The sequence below is a fragment of the Myotis lucifugus genome, unplaced genomic scaffold (genome assembly GCF_000147115.1).
Source record: "Myotis lucifugus unplaced genomic scaffold, Myoluc2.0 scaffold_5, whole genome shotgun sequence".
Taxonomy (NCBI): Eukaryota; Metazoa; Chordata; class Mammalia; order Chiroptera; family Vespertilionidae; genus Myotis; species Myotis lucifugus.
In genome coordinates this window covers 12,220,655-12,236,244 of record NW_005871053.1, presented here as the reverse complement: position 1 = coordinate 12,236,244, position 15,590 = coordinate 12,220,655, and the positions used below count along the sequence as shown (strand labels likewise).

General features: G+C 41.9%; 2 protein-coding genes across 2 annotated transcripts in view; one reads left to right on the top strand and one right to left on the bottom strand.

The window, feature by feature from the left end:
* The window catches only part of ABCB11 (ATP binding cassette subfamily B member 11), an 83,047-nt gene extending 79,628 nt beyond the window's left edge, over positions 1-3,419 (bottom strand). The window contains exon 1 of the mRNA XM_023745221.1: positions 3,332-3,419. The gene's annotated coding sequence lies outside the window, so the exon portion shown is untranslated. The remainder of the gene's footprint in view (positions 1-3,331) is intronic.
* DHRS9 (dehydrogenase/reductase 9) overlaps positions 1-15,590 on the top strand; it is a 48,633-nt gene that overhangs the window by 7,667 nt on the left and 25,376 nt on the right. The window lies entirely within an intron of this gene.

Below are 15,590 nucleotides of genomic sequence, written 5' to 3'. Positions count from 1 at the left end.
CCTTCCACACCAGATGCTCATGCTTCAATTGCCTGTCAGGCCTAGGGACCGCACCAATGCACGAATTTCATGCACCGGGCCTCTAATTTATAATAACAAAATTTTACTTTAACCAACACAAAAGAACTGTGTTAAAAAATAAGATACTATGCTCTTTCTTTTTCACTCTGAATTTTTATGTAGTCTCCTAAAAATCTCTGGGAACAATTTCAGGGTCTTTCAGAAAAATGTATTCTTTAATAAATTTGAGAATATAGGTGTTAAAAGTAGGAAATCAAAATTTCTAAGCACTCATTGGCAGACTTTAGCCACCTAATCATGCAATCCCCCAAGAATTCTTAATTGTCCATGCCAACACCAGTGTTTCTCTTTGCTAAATGGCACGTACTCTATAACCTGTGTTCTACATGTGCTTCTGTTTAACTATCCAGGCTTGAAGTTTTTAATTTCTTTGATAAAATGTGTCATCCTATCAACACAGAAACCCACACTGAAGGACAGTCTTCTGACCTTTACTGGTAGACATCAGGAGTTTTCTACCTTAGCGAGGCAAGTGGACGGGGTAACCTTGGAGGATGTGTCTGGTTGTTTCCTTGGGACCTGGTAATCCTTAACATTAAGGACTTGGGATCCTATCCCAAGGACAATGGGAACTAATAAAGGCTTTCAGGCAAAAGAAGGGTTTGATCACATTTATATATTCTTTTAAAAAAATTCAAAACTCTGATAAGGCTTGAGACTTGGGAATCCACACTAGAGAGAGATACAAGGGAACATGTTGGGAAGGTCAGAAATCCACCCAGATGAAGCAGCGGCTCCCCCTCATTTACTAAGGCCCAGAGTATATTATAGCTCAAATCACTCCCCAGCCAATGTGCCTGAGGGCACCAAAGGAAACAGGCTGTGTGATGTGACACAGCCAAGCCAATGGTGCCCAGGTTCTTGTCACTTTAGGAGATGGCTTCTTGACTCTGTCAGTGTTCAGGATTTTGAATTTTTGGGGGGGGGGGGGGGCAGGGGAGAGATTTGTTCTGCTTCCCATTCCATTTTATCTCAAATACTATCTTTAAAACATGTTGGTCTTGCCTAGACTGGATTCAGGAGGAAGAGACTGAGGATTTTCCACATCCAGACCAACATGGTAAGGAGGAACCCTGACAGCTACTGAGGAGCTGAGGGACAGCCAGGGGAGAGGGTCAGCTCAGGAGTGGAGTGGCCCACCCCTGCCCCCAACATCACCCAGTGAATGCTCTCCTGACTCTTATGAACTTGTTCCCTCTGTCCCTGAGCTCCACAAACTCTCCTTCCCTGAGCTGCTCAGAGAGAAAAACAGAACTGCTCCTGCTCCTCTTGAATTTAGAAGTCACTTTTCAAACCACAGATTTTGATTTTTCTAAAAAGCCCTTGCCCTAGCAGGTTTGGCTAAGTGGATAGAACAGTGGTCAGCAAACTGTGGCCCCTTGAATGTGGCTCTTCCACAAAATACCACGTGTGGGCGTGCACGTACACTGCTATTGAAACTTTGTGGCCACACTCAAGGTGCCAAAGAGCCGCATGTGGCTTGCGAGCCGCAGTTTGCCGACCAATGGGATAGAATGTCTGCCCAGGGACTGAAGGGCCACAGGTTCAATTCCAGTCAAGGTCACGTACCTCAGTTCCAGGCTCGATCCCCGGACCCAGTCAGGTTTGTGCAGGAGGCAACTAATTAATGTGTTTCTCTAACATTGATGTTTCTCTATTTCTGCCACTCTAAAAATCAATAGAAAAATATCCTCTGGTGAGTATTAACCAAATAAATAAATAACTAGCCTTTAAAACATCTTTCACTGCTGCCATTGAGGAACGTAGGTAGGGCTCCTGTGTTATCATTAAACCTAGCAAATGATTGATTTTTCCCAAGGATCATTAAAGAAGAGAAGAAGTATTAACTTATACTAAGAAGCAAGAAAAATGTTTTCTTGTAGGTTGTGGGATGATGGTGTGTGTCAACAATGTGGAAGACACTGCCCCCTTATAGCCCAGAGGAGAAAGGAATACACAGGGACCCTCAAGGGACACACAAACATCCTTCCTCCCCAGAGTCACAGCTGAGATGGAGGACTAAGGAATAGCTCCTGAAGAAAGTGGAATTTAACAGCGCATTTACTCCCAGCTCTCCCTGGTCTCTCCATGCATAGTCCTTTCATCTTCACAAAGCAACATAGCACTCTAATACTTGATTCCTACACTGGAACTTAGGCATTTTTTAGCAATTTCCGTGTCTTTTAAAACCAGAATGGGCAATTTTTTCCCCTAAATTACTTCCTAATTCACTCCCAGCATTCATCAGCAAATATTTGTCACTACTACTCTTAGTGGTGGGACTCAAATTATTCAAGGGGCTTACAATCAAGTGGGGAGGGGTGTGTAAACAGTTAATCCTCAGCAGGGAAATGGAGGCTTCAGAGATCATTACAGAGTTACAGAGCGAGCCCAGGAGTAACTAAGTCTGGAGCTGTAGGGGGTTTGGGGGGTCGGTTGGCGGGTACCTACACATAGAAAGAACCTCTATTAAACAAGAGCCTATACATAAGTCAATACCTTAAAAGTTTAATAATAATCACGATTAGATCCAAATATTTAGAGTCTAAGGTACAATCATTTTAATGTGTCTCTAAAATGTCTAGAAAGCGAGTCCTCCCTCAGAACATTTAGAAATACCGCACTTAATTCCAGTCTTAAATGTGTATGATACTTTATCTATGCATTCAAATAATCAGCAACATGTAATTTCTACTAGCTAGGGAACCATAAAATTAGATTCTAGAAACCAACTTTTCCCCCTTTAGCCAGGTATCCCAGAGCTCATATTTTTCAGTATCTAAATTATTAGAAACTGGGAGAATGAGGAAATGAGCATGGTGTTGGAGAAAAAAAAGGTAAGTCGGTATAGTTCTTTATTAAACCAGCACCAGCTTTCTGGGGTAAGGATTTGTGGCTATCAGTGCAAACAGAATTATGCTTTCATAAAGCCAAGTTAAGAAACTTCATTGGCATTTTTCATTTTTGGTAGATTATTCAATCTATTCACCCATTTGTACAACACATCCCCATACACCACAGATTCTCAAGAGAATGGATTCATAAAATAGCATTGCTACAAATTAGGAGTCATCTGTAGTGTATATAATATTATGAAATCATTCATTATTCTGCAAGTCATATTATTATCGCATGACAAAAGGCCACCCTTTAGTAAATAAAAAACACAATGCCCCACACAGTGAGCTTTAGAGGAAATGAACTTGCAGAACATAGGCCTCAAATGCTGTAGAAATTATAAGTCGCTTACCTGTGAACGTGAACTCGAGGAAGCCAGAAGAAACAATGAACTCCACTGTGGAGAGTCAAAGGGTTTTTCCAACTTCGGTGTTCATTATAAAGCATTCAACAGAATTCAAACTTTTTTGAGAACATTATCTATTTGCTTAAGGGTCAATGCCCTGAAGGCCAGCCTAAGCACAGTTCAGTGACACCTGAGAAAAGGTTGAACGCGCTCAAAGTAATAACCCCCAACACAGAGTGTGCTGGGGAAATGCTCAGAGGGGTCAATGGGCTGTGGAAAGTACTGATTTGCCTGGGAAAGAGAGGCGAGTTCCAACTCTTCTTTTCATAGAGCCTTATTTTTGAAAAGTTATTTAAAAACATAGTAAGGCAAAACAAAACAACAACAAAATCTTTAGACTTTCCCCCTCAGTTTAGAAAGATTATTCTTGGAAAATCCCTGGGTTGCAGGTCTCCAGATTTTCCAGGAGACAGATAACCTAAAAGAACACCTGAAACAGCCTTTGCTCCGACGACCTTTGCACCTTGCCTGAATAGTCAATAACCTCAAGCCCTACTTCATCTACACATGCAGTCCTGTGTACTAGTAAGTAGATTCATGATTTTTTTAAAGGTTCAAATGAACGGAAATGTAAGTCAAATAAACACATATAGCTTATCCAATGGTCTTGTGTTGCCCATATCTGTTCCTCTTCTTTTTTTGTTAATCCTTACATTTTCTCAAAATGCTCTTATTTTTTTTTATCTCTCTTCCTGCCTGAGCTAACCCTTGCCTAAGCATGTTTTATTATGGCCTTCTGCGATGAATAACAGCCAACAGTGGTCAAGCCCTTGTTGGGTGCCTGGCTCAGTTGAAGTTTTATTTGTACTACCTTATTTAGGCGTTTCAATAACCCTAGACGAGTGGTCGGCAAACTGCAGCTCACGAGCCACATGCGGCTCTTTGGCCCCTTGAGTGTGGCTCTTCCACAAAATACCGCCTTCTGCGCATGGGCCACGAAGTTTCAATCGCACTGTATGTGCACGCCCGCACTTGGTATTTTGTGGAAGAGCCACACTCAAGGGGTCAAAGAGCCACATGTGGCTCTCGAGCCACAGTTTGCTGACCACGGCCCTAGACGTTCGATGCTATTATTGAGGAAGCACAGAGAGGTTAAGTAATCCACCCAAGAGCATCTAACGAATAGGTCCAGAGCCTATGCTCCTGACCACCCTATGCTAACATTCCTCCGCCTGAGCTCTGAAATGCAGTCAGTGGGCCAGTGCTTCTCAGTTTGCAGAAAATCAGGTCAATTTACACAATAAGGATACATTTTCTCAATTTAAAAGTTTTATTTAAAATTTAGCATCCAGACCAGCTGGTGTGGCTCAGTGGTTGAGCGTCAACTATGAAGCAGAAGGTCATGGTTTGATTCCAAGTCGGGGCACATGTCCAGGTTCTGGGCTCGATCTCCAGTGAGGGGTGTGGTGGGAGGCAATTGACCAATGATATTTCTATTTCTCTCTCCCCTTCCTTTCCTCTCTGAAAAAAAAAAAAGAAAAGAAAAGAAAAGAAAAAAGAAAATTTAGCATCCCACTACTATTTGTCCCTACTGGAATGCAGATATATGATAGTTCATCATTTAGCCCCAAATTCTTTATATTTATATTTCAAAAGCTCAAGATATCAAGGTCAGCAAAGCAAAGGAGGATTTCTTTATGTTCCCTATCTGACCTAGTTTGAGCAGTCCTGGAATGGAATGACTTGTGAGGTGACATAAATGTAATAATATCCTATTTGACACCAATTAAGACCCAGAAAAAGAACTTTGCTTTATAAAACCAAAAAGAGAGCTGCAGGATTGTAGATGTGATTGGGAGAAAATTCTCAATAAAATTTTGCTATCTTTGTTATGGCAAAGTTATTGACAACAGTTAAAAGGTGAAAATGCTACAGAGAAAACTGTCACCTCAGAGCCAGAGTGGAGCGTCTCACGGTCCTAGCACCCTAAGACCTCCTTTGTGTGGCATGTAGACCTAGGGGAAGATGAAGCATAGAGTTTTAGAGCAGGAAATTGCAGATACAGTAAGTCCTCACTTAACATCGTCAACAGGTTCTTAAAAACTTGGATTTTAAATGAACCAGTGTATAATGAAACCGATTTTACCATAGACTAATTGATACAAACAAGAGTTAAGTTCCTAGGGCATATTTCTGGTCATAAAAACATCACCTAAATATTGAAATAAATGTGAGCTCCACATACATTTAAGAGAGATGAATAAAAACATTATTTTCCAACCCACTTATCCCCAGTTCAGTGTCAGGGTGGCCAGCGCCTCTCCCAGCAGCTCAGGCCACCAGGAAGGAGTCCCCTTGAACAGGACCACACACATACATACACCCCACCTCCTACACACACATACATGCACACACACTCACTCAGTCTGGGACAATGGAGACACACCCATTCACCCCACATACTCATCTTGAAGTGTGGGAGGCAACCAGAGTCCCCAGAGAAAATGCAGACGTGGTAGAACGTGCAAATTCCACACAGACAGGGGCCCTGTCTGGGAATCAATTTTTTCCTCCTCATCAACTTTGTAATGAAATGACATTGGGTGAAATGATATTATTCAAGGACATGTTGTTTTTCTTCTCTGACCACCTCATCTTGTAGATGAGAAAAGTAAGGACAAAGCAGCAACCTATCCTGAGCCCCTCGGAGGGCTAATGGTGTCTTCCTTTTCTCCTTCAGTCTGGCCCCTGACAGGCCTGGGGGAAGAGAGTATTGAGTTAATCATTCCTAATTTGTTTCAGCAGTGGGCGAGTTTTCTTTATGATTTATGGCCTGAAAATGGGTAAGGTTACATTTCCTGCTGTCCTTCCATTAAAACAACTACTTTTTGAGTGCTTACTATGTGCCAAAACTGTTCTAACCTCTGGGATGCAGGAAAGATCAAAACAGATGAGAATCCCTGCCCTCTGTAATTTACACTCTAGTGGGGCAAGGTGTAAGCAATGAACAAATAAGTAAAACATAAGTGAAGACAAACAAAGAAGGGTTTTCAATGCCAGTAGAATGAGTCCCAGACAGTCTACAACTGGAACTCCAGGTCAGGGGAAGTCTTGCACATGTACACCAATGACAGACTCTTTAGCTTGATCATCACCACCATGGAAATCAATGTAAGTTGTAAAAAGCCAGATTGACATAATATAATTGACTGTGTTTTGTGGCCAAAAAATATGTCTAAATTAAAACTTCCTTGGGTAGTTTTGTGTTTTTATAGCAGAATGTGTAGAAGGATACAGTTTCTGTAGTTTAGCTCAATTCAGAGGGAGGTAGAATGGAGCAGTGAAAAGAACACAAGACCCCCTTTGCTCAGTGGACATTCTGTCCCCACCCTATGTCATGGCCTTAGCTCCTGGAACTCCTCTAAGCACCACTTGTTGGGCTATTTAGAGTAAAACATTTGACACATACAAAATTTTATCATTGTCTTCAAAGCATGGTTTCTTCAAGATGATCATGGGGACAAAAGTTGAAAGTAGTGAGTTGAGTAACTTCAATATATATTTTAGATGTTTATGTTCCCTCTATAGAAAAAATAACATAAAATAAGACCATTTAATCACACTCTTATCAAGTTGTAATTTACAATTATCTAAATGAGATGTATACATTGATCTTATCTACTTTGGCACTCAATATATGGTCAGCATTTCTGTTTTTGTTTATCTCTCTAGTGAGGAAAACTGGCATAGACTATAGACTTCACTCATAAGCAAGTATTTTCTCATATTTTTAGTGTAGTTCTTATCTATTCCTAAAGGCTCATCATTGTACACATCATGTCAAATACTAAAAGAAAAATTTATAAGGGAATATCAGTAATTGGAGAAGGGAGAGGAATAGGTGAACTAAATAAGAAGAAGAAAAAAAAACAGAATAAAATTGATTAATAAGTGGTTGTGCCTATGGTGTTGAGTAGACATCTGAAGTGTCAAATGAACTCATTTCTCACTGGAAATCGGCAAGCCTGCCTGAACCTTTGGGTGGATTGAGCTTTCATGCCTCAGCTTCTTAAGGTGATGCATCAGTCTTGGGAACCATTCCTTTGTTGGGATATTAATAGTCAAGCGTAGGTCATGGTGATCTATGTTAAGTAGTTATATTTTTAAGGTGTAAGTGATATCTATTACTCCCTAGCCTAAAGCAAGGCAATTCATTGCTAATACAACCTACCATGGCAACAGTAAACCAGTTTCACCAAATTAGTCAATCATGTCTTTGGACAACAATCCCATAGCCCCATAAATCCAAAATCCAGTTATCTATATAAGCTTTTCAATCCAGATGGATGTTGGTAAACTAAAATTTTTAACTTTGAGGGGAAAAGTGAAGAGAGCCACATTATTTTTATTGCTATGTTGCAACTGGCTGTTCAGAGCTCCCCACTTCCACTCTTGCTAACTCTGGGTGACTCCTTAATACATCAGGACACATAACTTGTGAACCTCTGCTCTAAAGTAGTCAGCTATCTAGACCTGATTCACTAATTCATTGCTTCTCACTTGGGAATGTCACAATTTTAAATAATAATTAAGAGTGATTAACTAGGGGATCCTGGTCATGAGCATCAAACTGAGGTAAGATAAAATAAAAAAAATAAATTAATTAAATTTTTTTAAAAATCTGAGGTTGGCAGCCTGGTCTGATAAAGATGTCAAGGTGGCTACCATTACACTAGGGACTCTTTCCCAGTTCAGCCCAAGAGTTTCAGCAGACCTCCTGGGGGAGCCCACACTTATCTCTCCCAGGATGCAATTACTCATCCTTATTTTTAGACCACAGCCATCCAACCTTAGCTGATTTCCCACATCCTTACCTCCTTATTGGATATGGAAGTGTGGTTGCATTCTCAGGAATTCATTTCAGACCCTCACATGTTATTATGGGCATATAAACTAATGACAGTTCTGGTGTTTATTTTCTTCTGGGCTGTTATATGTGCCTTTATTTTTTTTTTTTAATCCTCACCTGAGGATATTGAGAGAGAGAGAGAGAGAGAGAGAGAGAGAGAGAGAGACATCAGTTGGTTGCCTCCCATATGTACCTGGACTGGGATCGAACTCACAACCTTTTTGGTGTACTGAGCCAACCAGTCAGGGTTATGTCTTTATTTTTAGTATAATGAATGTGGTGTGTGTGTGTGTGTGTGTGTGTGTGTGAAGCAAAAGCAAACACATCATGTATCATATTCTAAGTTATAGTATTTGCCTCCAAGTCAGAATTTCAGGACTTATTTCTGGTGACTATGAGGTGATATACTGAAAAGTGAAGAGCCACATGCTGAGGATAGCAGGGTGGAGAGGTGGGAAGAGCCTCGGCTTTGATAATATGACTGAGCCACTGAACCGACCCTGAAATGAAATGCTTCCAGATTTCATATAATGTGAAATAATTGCTTTTATTACTTAAGGCATCTTTACCAGGATATTCTTTCCTGTGCAACTAGATCTATGCTCACTGGTATCCCTTATCATTCCTAGATAGCTCCAAAAACTAAACTGCATCATTACTTTTTGAGGGGATATAGGAAAACACATATCGACAGACACATGCATGCACACTCAATTTTAGACATTCTGAAGATATGATCACAAGGAATTCAGAAAATAACACAAGGAAGTAAGAAAAAAAGAGGAAGAAACAGTCTAAATGACTCTTCAATGATTCGTCTCAAATCTTGATTGCAATGACTTCCCATGGCTTCTCCGAGTGATTCCCCCACCTAAGTGATTACTGACTTCCCTCCCTCACCCTGACTGCTGGTGTGTCACTGCCAATTCAAATCTGTTAAAACATGAAACCTTTTCCCCCTCCACATCTCTACTTGCTGGCCCTCCTTCTTATAAAATATCTATAGTTAACTCAGTCAGCCCTTCTGGGTGACAAACTTTCCATCCTGGAGCCATGGTTAACCGCCGAGAAGGCTCTGGTGTGAGAAATGTTGCTGTAACTTAAAGCCTGGATTAGCCACATTTTGCATGACCTTAAGGTTGAGCTGGTTTCTCTAACTGCTGCTGAGATTCTTACAGCTAATTAGAGCTAAATTTCCTATCCATTTAAGAAAATATCAAACAACTAGCTGTCTACTAAGCAAAAGAAATAGAGATTGTAGGGATCAACCAAAAAAATACATTCTTTACTAAAATAGCTTAGAAAAGTCATTCAACAAACAACTACAACCCACAGGGAAAAAAAATCACACAAGAGATTCTAGAAAGAGGAAAACCTGATTTTCAGAGTTTTCAATGGAGGAAAAAAAATGGTCTTTTCAATGAAGGACGCTGGAACACCTACTTCTATTTAAACTTCTACTTAATTTTCAGAGCTTCTCTTATGTCCACTGTTTCTTAAAAATAACCAGCCTACAATAATCCTATGCCTAAGAGACATATTTTTGGTGGCAAATTCTGCTCCCCTAACTCACGTTTGGTGGTTTGGTGCTGGCAAATGGCTGTGCCACACACTCCAGCAACCTAGCCCAGACTTTCTATGGTGGCAGCATTACACAAGGCAGGTTTTTTAGCCTGCCCTTGCATCACTTCTTCCAATGCCCCATTTTCTGAAACAAGCCCTGTGGCCAAACTCAGATTCAATGTGGTAAGGGACTACACACAAGGAAATGGTTAGGGAGGAGGCTTGTCCGTTACTGAAACAATATACAACAAACTTCAACCATATTCAGATGCTTAAATAGTATAAACTTTAGGAATGTATTCTAAGTAAACAATCAGAGGTACGAAAAGACATTCATTTAAACGTTCTTCAAAGCATTTTTCATGACAATGAAAAATTAGAAGCAGTCTAAATGCTCAATTATAAGAGGTTGGACAAGCATACCCATATGATGGAATATAATAAAACTTTTTAAAAATCACTTAACAAAATAATAGTTATTAATATCAGAAAATGTTTACAATAAGTTGATGGTGAACCTTTTAGAAAGCTGCCATCCAGGAAGTGCTCCCGGTACATAGTAAATATAAGGCACAAAGTTCATATGGGACATTTACTTAACAAATGTTTGGCACTGCACTGGAGGGCCACTGATAGCTGGGAAGTTAACCTGCATTAGGACAGATCTACTTCACCATGAGACGTTATCTGTGCCTCCAGCCGACCAACTTCAGCAGGGTATTATAACAACACCCCTTTTATTTTTGGTAAGTTTTGTTAACAACATGGCCATTTCTAGAATGTGATGTTTTGCACTCAGCTTAGTGTACAGGCAGTTTGCTTTCAAACAAATAATACCTATCTTACATATAAATAACAAAGTGTAGTTATATCATGTTTTAAACTTTTTATAATAGAACTAGAAGCCCAGTGCATGAAATTCATGCATGGGGGAGGGGGGGTCCCCTCAGCCCAGCCTGCACCCTCTCCAATCTGGGACCCCTTGGGGGATGTCTGACTGCCAGTTTAGGCCCGATCCCAGGGATCAAGCCTAAACCCGCAGTCAGATATCCCTCTCACATCCTGGACCACTAGCTCCTAATCGCTCATCTGCCTGCCTGCCTGGTTGCCCCTAACTGCCCCCCGCTGCCAGCCAGGTCACTCCTAAATGCCTCCCACCCACCAGCCTGGTCGCCCCTAACTGCTCCCCACTGCTGGACTGTTTGCCCCCCAACTGCCCCCCCTGCTGGGCTGGTCTCCCCCAACTTCACCCCCGCCCCCCGCCAGCTGGTCACCCCTCACAGCCCTCTGCTGGCCTGGTTGCCCCACACAGCCTGCTGTTCAGTCATTTGGTCATCCCTCACTAACCCTCCCCCCTCGCCAGCCTGGTCATAGGCAGCCATCTTGTGAGGGTATGAGGGTTAATTTGCATATTACCTCTTTATTATATAGGATATTTCAAACATACATAAAAGTAGATTAGTATTCTGACCTCCCATGTACCCTTCACTAGCCCCACCATACATCCATGGCTAATCCTGGCTCAGCCACACCTGCATCCTCTCCTGCCACACTTGTAGATTTTAAAACAATTTCCAGCCATCATATTACTTCATCCATTAATCTTTCAGTAATTAGCCTAAACAATAAAGGCTCTTTTTTTTTAGCTTTGCCTGAGGATGTTTTTTTTTTAATTGATTTTTAAAGAGAGAGAAAGGGAGGGAGAGAGAGAGAAACATCAATCAGTTGCCTCCCATACATGCCCCAACCAGGGATCAAACCCACAACCTAGGTATATACCCTTGTAGTAGGAAGTTAGATAGGCATGAGCAGAGCAAGGACAATTGGCCAGGTACAGAAGTGACCTTGGCCAAATACCAAGGATATGCTAGGGGAGGAAATGTCACCCTGGAGGTGAGGTCCCACCTTACAATTGTGCTTGCTAAGCACCCAGGAATTGTGCTTGCTAAGCACCCAGGGTGGAAATTCCTGGGTACTTAGCAAGCACAATTGTAAGGTAGGACCTCACCTCCAGGGTGACATTTCCTCCCCTAGCATATCCTTGGTATTTGGTTTAGACCCCCTGACCCTTCCTCCCTAGAGATAACATCTAGGCCTCAGTTGTATTTCAGCTCCAGGCTCAGAATAGCAGCAAAACCAGACCAATGACACTGAGGCTGACCTCAGGACCAACTGCATTGGATAATGACCCCCTCCCCCAGCACCAATGAATCAACCAGTAGAGACCTAGACCCTGAAAGGACACCTGGAAAGCTACTGAATATTCCATTAAGATCTTCTTGTGGGACCTCCCCTAAAATCTCTACCCTGAAATCCCGTAAAACCCAGGACCCAGGGCGCTCTCCCTCCCAGGAGCATGCCCCAGCCTTTCTCCTCCCTTTCCCAGGCACCTACCATTACCTTCCTCACTCCCCAGCTCCCAGGGCCCTTCCTTTACCTCTATACCTTGTTTCCTAAGCCCATTTCTTCTACAAATTACTTCTTTTACCTCAGTGATTTTACAAATAAATGTTATCTTATAGTTTTATTCTGGGCTCTGAATTCTTTCTTAGCCAGAACTCAAATACTGAGGTTGCTGAACCTAGGTCTGGTCCTACCCCACCAGTCTAACACCTGGTTCTGTTCCACTGCCTACAACACTTCCAGTGACAATAACTCTGTTCCCAGTTCTTATTGGCACATCTAGTTCATATATACAGATGTACTAGCTTTTGTTTTTATAGGTTGGCTTTCCAGGAGTGGGATTGCTGGATATAAAAGTAATATATAGCTTGGCTCAGTGGATAGAGCATTGGCCTGAGGACTGAAAAGTCCCAGGTTCAATTCTGGTCGAAGGTACATGCCCAGGTTTCGGGCTCGATCCCCAGGGCATGCAGGAGGCAGCCGATCAATGATTCTCTCTCATCATTGATGTTTCTATCTCTCTCTCCTTCTCCCTTCCTCTCTGAAATCAATAAAAATATTTAAATATATATATTACTTTTTTTATATATTACTTTTTAATAGATGTTTCCAGATAGCTTTCTAAAAAAGGCTGTGGAGATTCACAGATAAAGATGAGGTCACCCTTCCTGCTCCCCCCCCCCTACCACGCCCCCCGTAATCTAACATAGCCTCAAGGGGCAGAAAAATAGTCACAATGAGACTCACAAGTTGGGAGTCAGCAAGAAGTGGGAGTCATTCAAGGAAAGGGAAAAGCTCCGTGAGGTTTCTTAATGAGTGATTTCTCAATAGAAAAGTCCCTATTTATTCATCTTTGTATCTCATGAGCCTAACACAGACTTGGCACAGAACAAACAGTTCAGAATACCCACCAACATGGTCTGAAGACAGTTATCTCAGACTGCTGAGTTATCTCTAATGCTCTCCGTCTTATGGATCCGGTGTGTTCTTTCCTACAGGATAGTCCTTGCACATCACACAATCAAATGTAGCATCTGCTCTTAGTTTCATTAGATTCTTTATTATCTAAGCTAGAATTCTAAGAAAAAAATATGTTTCAGATTAGAAGAAAACAGGAAATTTAGCAAGAGAATCATTCTTAAGCCAGGGAACTTTTTAAAAAAATTTTCTGATTTTTATTTTATTATTATTTTTCAAAATCCTCACTTGAGGATATTTTTCCATTGATTTTTTTTTTTTTTTTTTAGAGAGAGAGTGGAAAAGAGAGGGAAAGACAGAGAAACATTGATGTGAGAGAAACACATTGAGTGGTTGTGCTCCAACGAGGGCCTGAGCCAGGGATGAGCCTGCAACCCAGGTGTGTGCCCTTGACCAGAATCGAACCCCAGACCCTTTGGTCCACATTCTGATGCCTTATCCACTGAGCCAAACCTGTTAGGGCAACTTTTTTTTTTTTAATGCTGTACATGTGATGGTCAAGTTACCATTGTTAGCTAGTGATTAAAAGGAAGAGAACAAGTGAAGCCAGAGATTGTTGAGCATGGTCAGCTGGCGACACTGAGCCTGTTTGCTTCACCAGGAAGTTACAGCTTCACACGCTTTCCAAGGAATCAGAGCATTGCTCACCAAGGATTAACACCCCTATCTCCCCTCCCGGGGAGATAAGCACATGCACAGTAAAGTCAAAATTGTGCAGGGGGAGGTACCTAACCATAGAGGACTGTCAGTCAAACCTGGGGAAAAGATCATTGGCTAGGGTGTGGACCCCAATGCAAGCCTGCGGAATTTTGGGAATTTGATTTGCTATTTTGAAAAAGCTCCTGGTTATAATCCCAGGAGACAAAAAGCTCTCCCTCTCCCTCTCCCCCTCTCCACTTTTCCTCCTCTTCTCCTCTCTCCCTCTCCCCCTTTCCTCTTCTCCTCTCTCTGTCTCCTTCTCCCTCTCCCTCCCCCTCTCCCTCTCCATCTCTTTCTCTCTCACTCAATGACCTGTACTGGACCTTTTGATCATGCACACTCTCTTGCCCCCAAAGCACAGGACCATGCCGGTCTAGTGGCCACCTGGAACCCACAGAAGACTGACCGGGCTCCAAAGGAATATGAAGCAGAAACTCTGGGCACTGGCCTTTGTCTTGGCCTTGCTGAAGACAAGATTAGACTTTTTCCATGGTGGGACGGAGACAGATAGAATATTGGAAGTGCAGGGGCAGAAATCCCAAATAAATCTTTCCATGAGACCACAATCTCCTGTGCATGGATCCTTGCAAAGCTTTTCTTGAGATCCTGAGTATCCACCTCCCCCCTGTTAGGTCTGATCAGATAATTGAATACCCCTTCCCCTGGGAACTGACCTTTAGACCACTTCCCAACCGACATTCCCTTTCACTAGACCATAGTCCACCTGCTAAGACCATTATCCTTCCCCTGGGGACCCTCCCAGGAGCAGGACCCACCCAGAGAGTTGCCCACTGAAAAAGCCCGTCTAGAGTCCTTTAACACCTCTAACTCCCCATCCCTGGGCGCTGGTGCCATTTGGGGACTCAGCCCATCTGGTCTCCAGATGACCTAATAAATTTGTAATTCTTTACTTCTTTGGGCCTCTTATGTTCCTTCTTCAGGGACCCTAACACTCTCCTCTTGAGAGTCACATTTTTCTTATTAAGGTTCCCATCTTATTTCTTGCAAGTCTCCCTGTTTCCAGGCATCCCTAGTGTTTCTGGTCCTTTACCTTCCTTCTCACCCACCTCTCTTGCTCCTTTTCAGGACAATGCTCTCCAATATAATACTCCTCACCCTACCTTTCAAACTAAGATCTCTTGTTTGAGTAAGCTAAAAGGTTGTGTGTTCTGCAAATAAGAAAAATCTTTCTTCAAAGAATCTACCAAAAGTTCTCATGACTCAGTCCCTAATAGTATTTCCAAGAATCTTACAGTGTAGAGGAACAAAAGATTAACCTGCTTCATTTTACAGTTGGGAGAGTCAGGAAATGACAAATGAGTAACAAAGCTCCTAGTTTTGACCAAGCCTAGCTATGCATTCATGGGCATCATTTACAATTGACCTGCTCTGCTCCAATGTCAAAGGTATTGTTGGTGTAGCAAGGGAGACTTCTATAGTGGAAATAAAAGAGCTGTTCCATTCATAAAGGGAGGAGATAGAAATTACAAAATGCTCTTTTAAAAATATACAGTCAAATACCACGTGATTGCATTTATAGGTGGAACCTAAAGAACAGTATAAACAAAACAAAATAGAAACAGACTCAGACACAGAGAACAGAGTGATGATTGCCAGAGGGGAAAGGGTTTGGGGGACTGGATGAAAAAGGTGAAGGGATTGAGAAGTACAGATTGGAAGTTACAAAATAGTCATGAGGATATAAAGTACAGC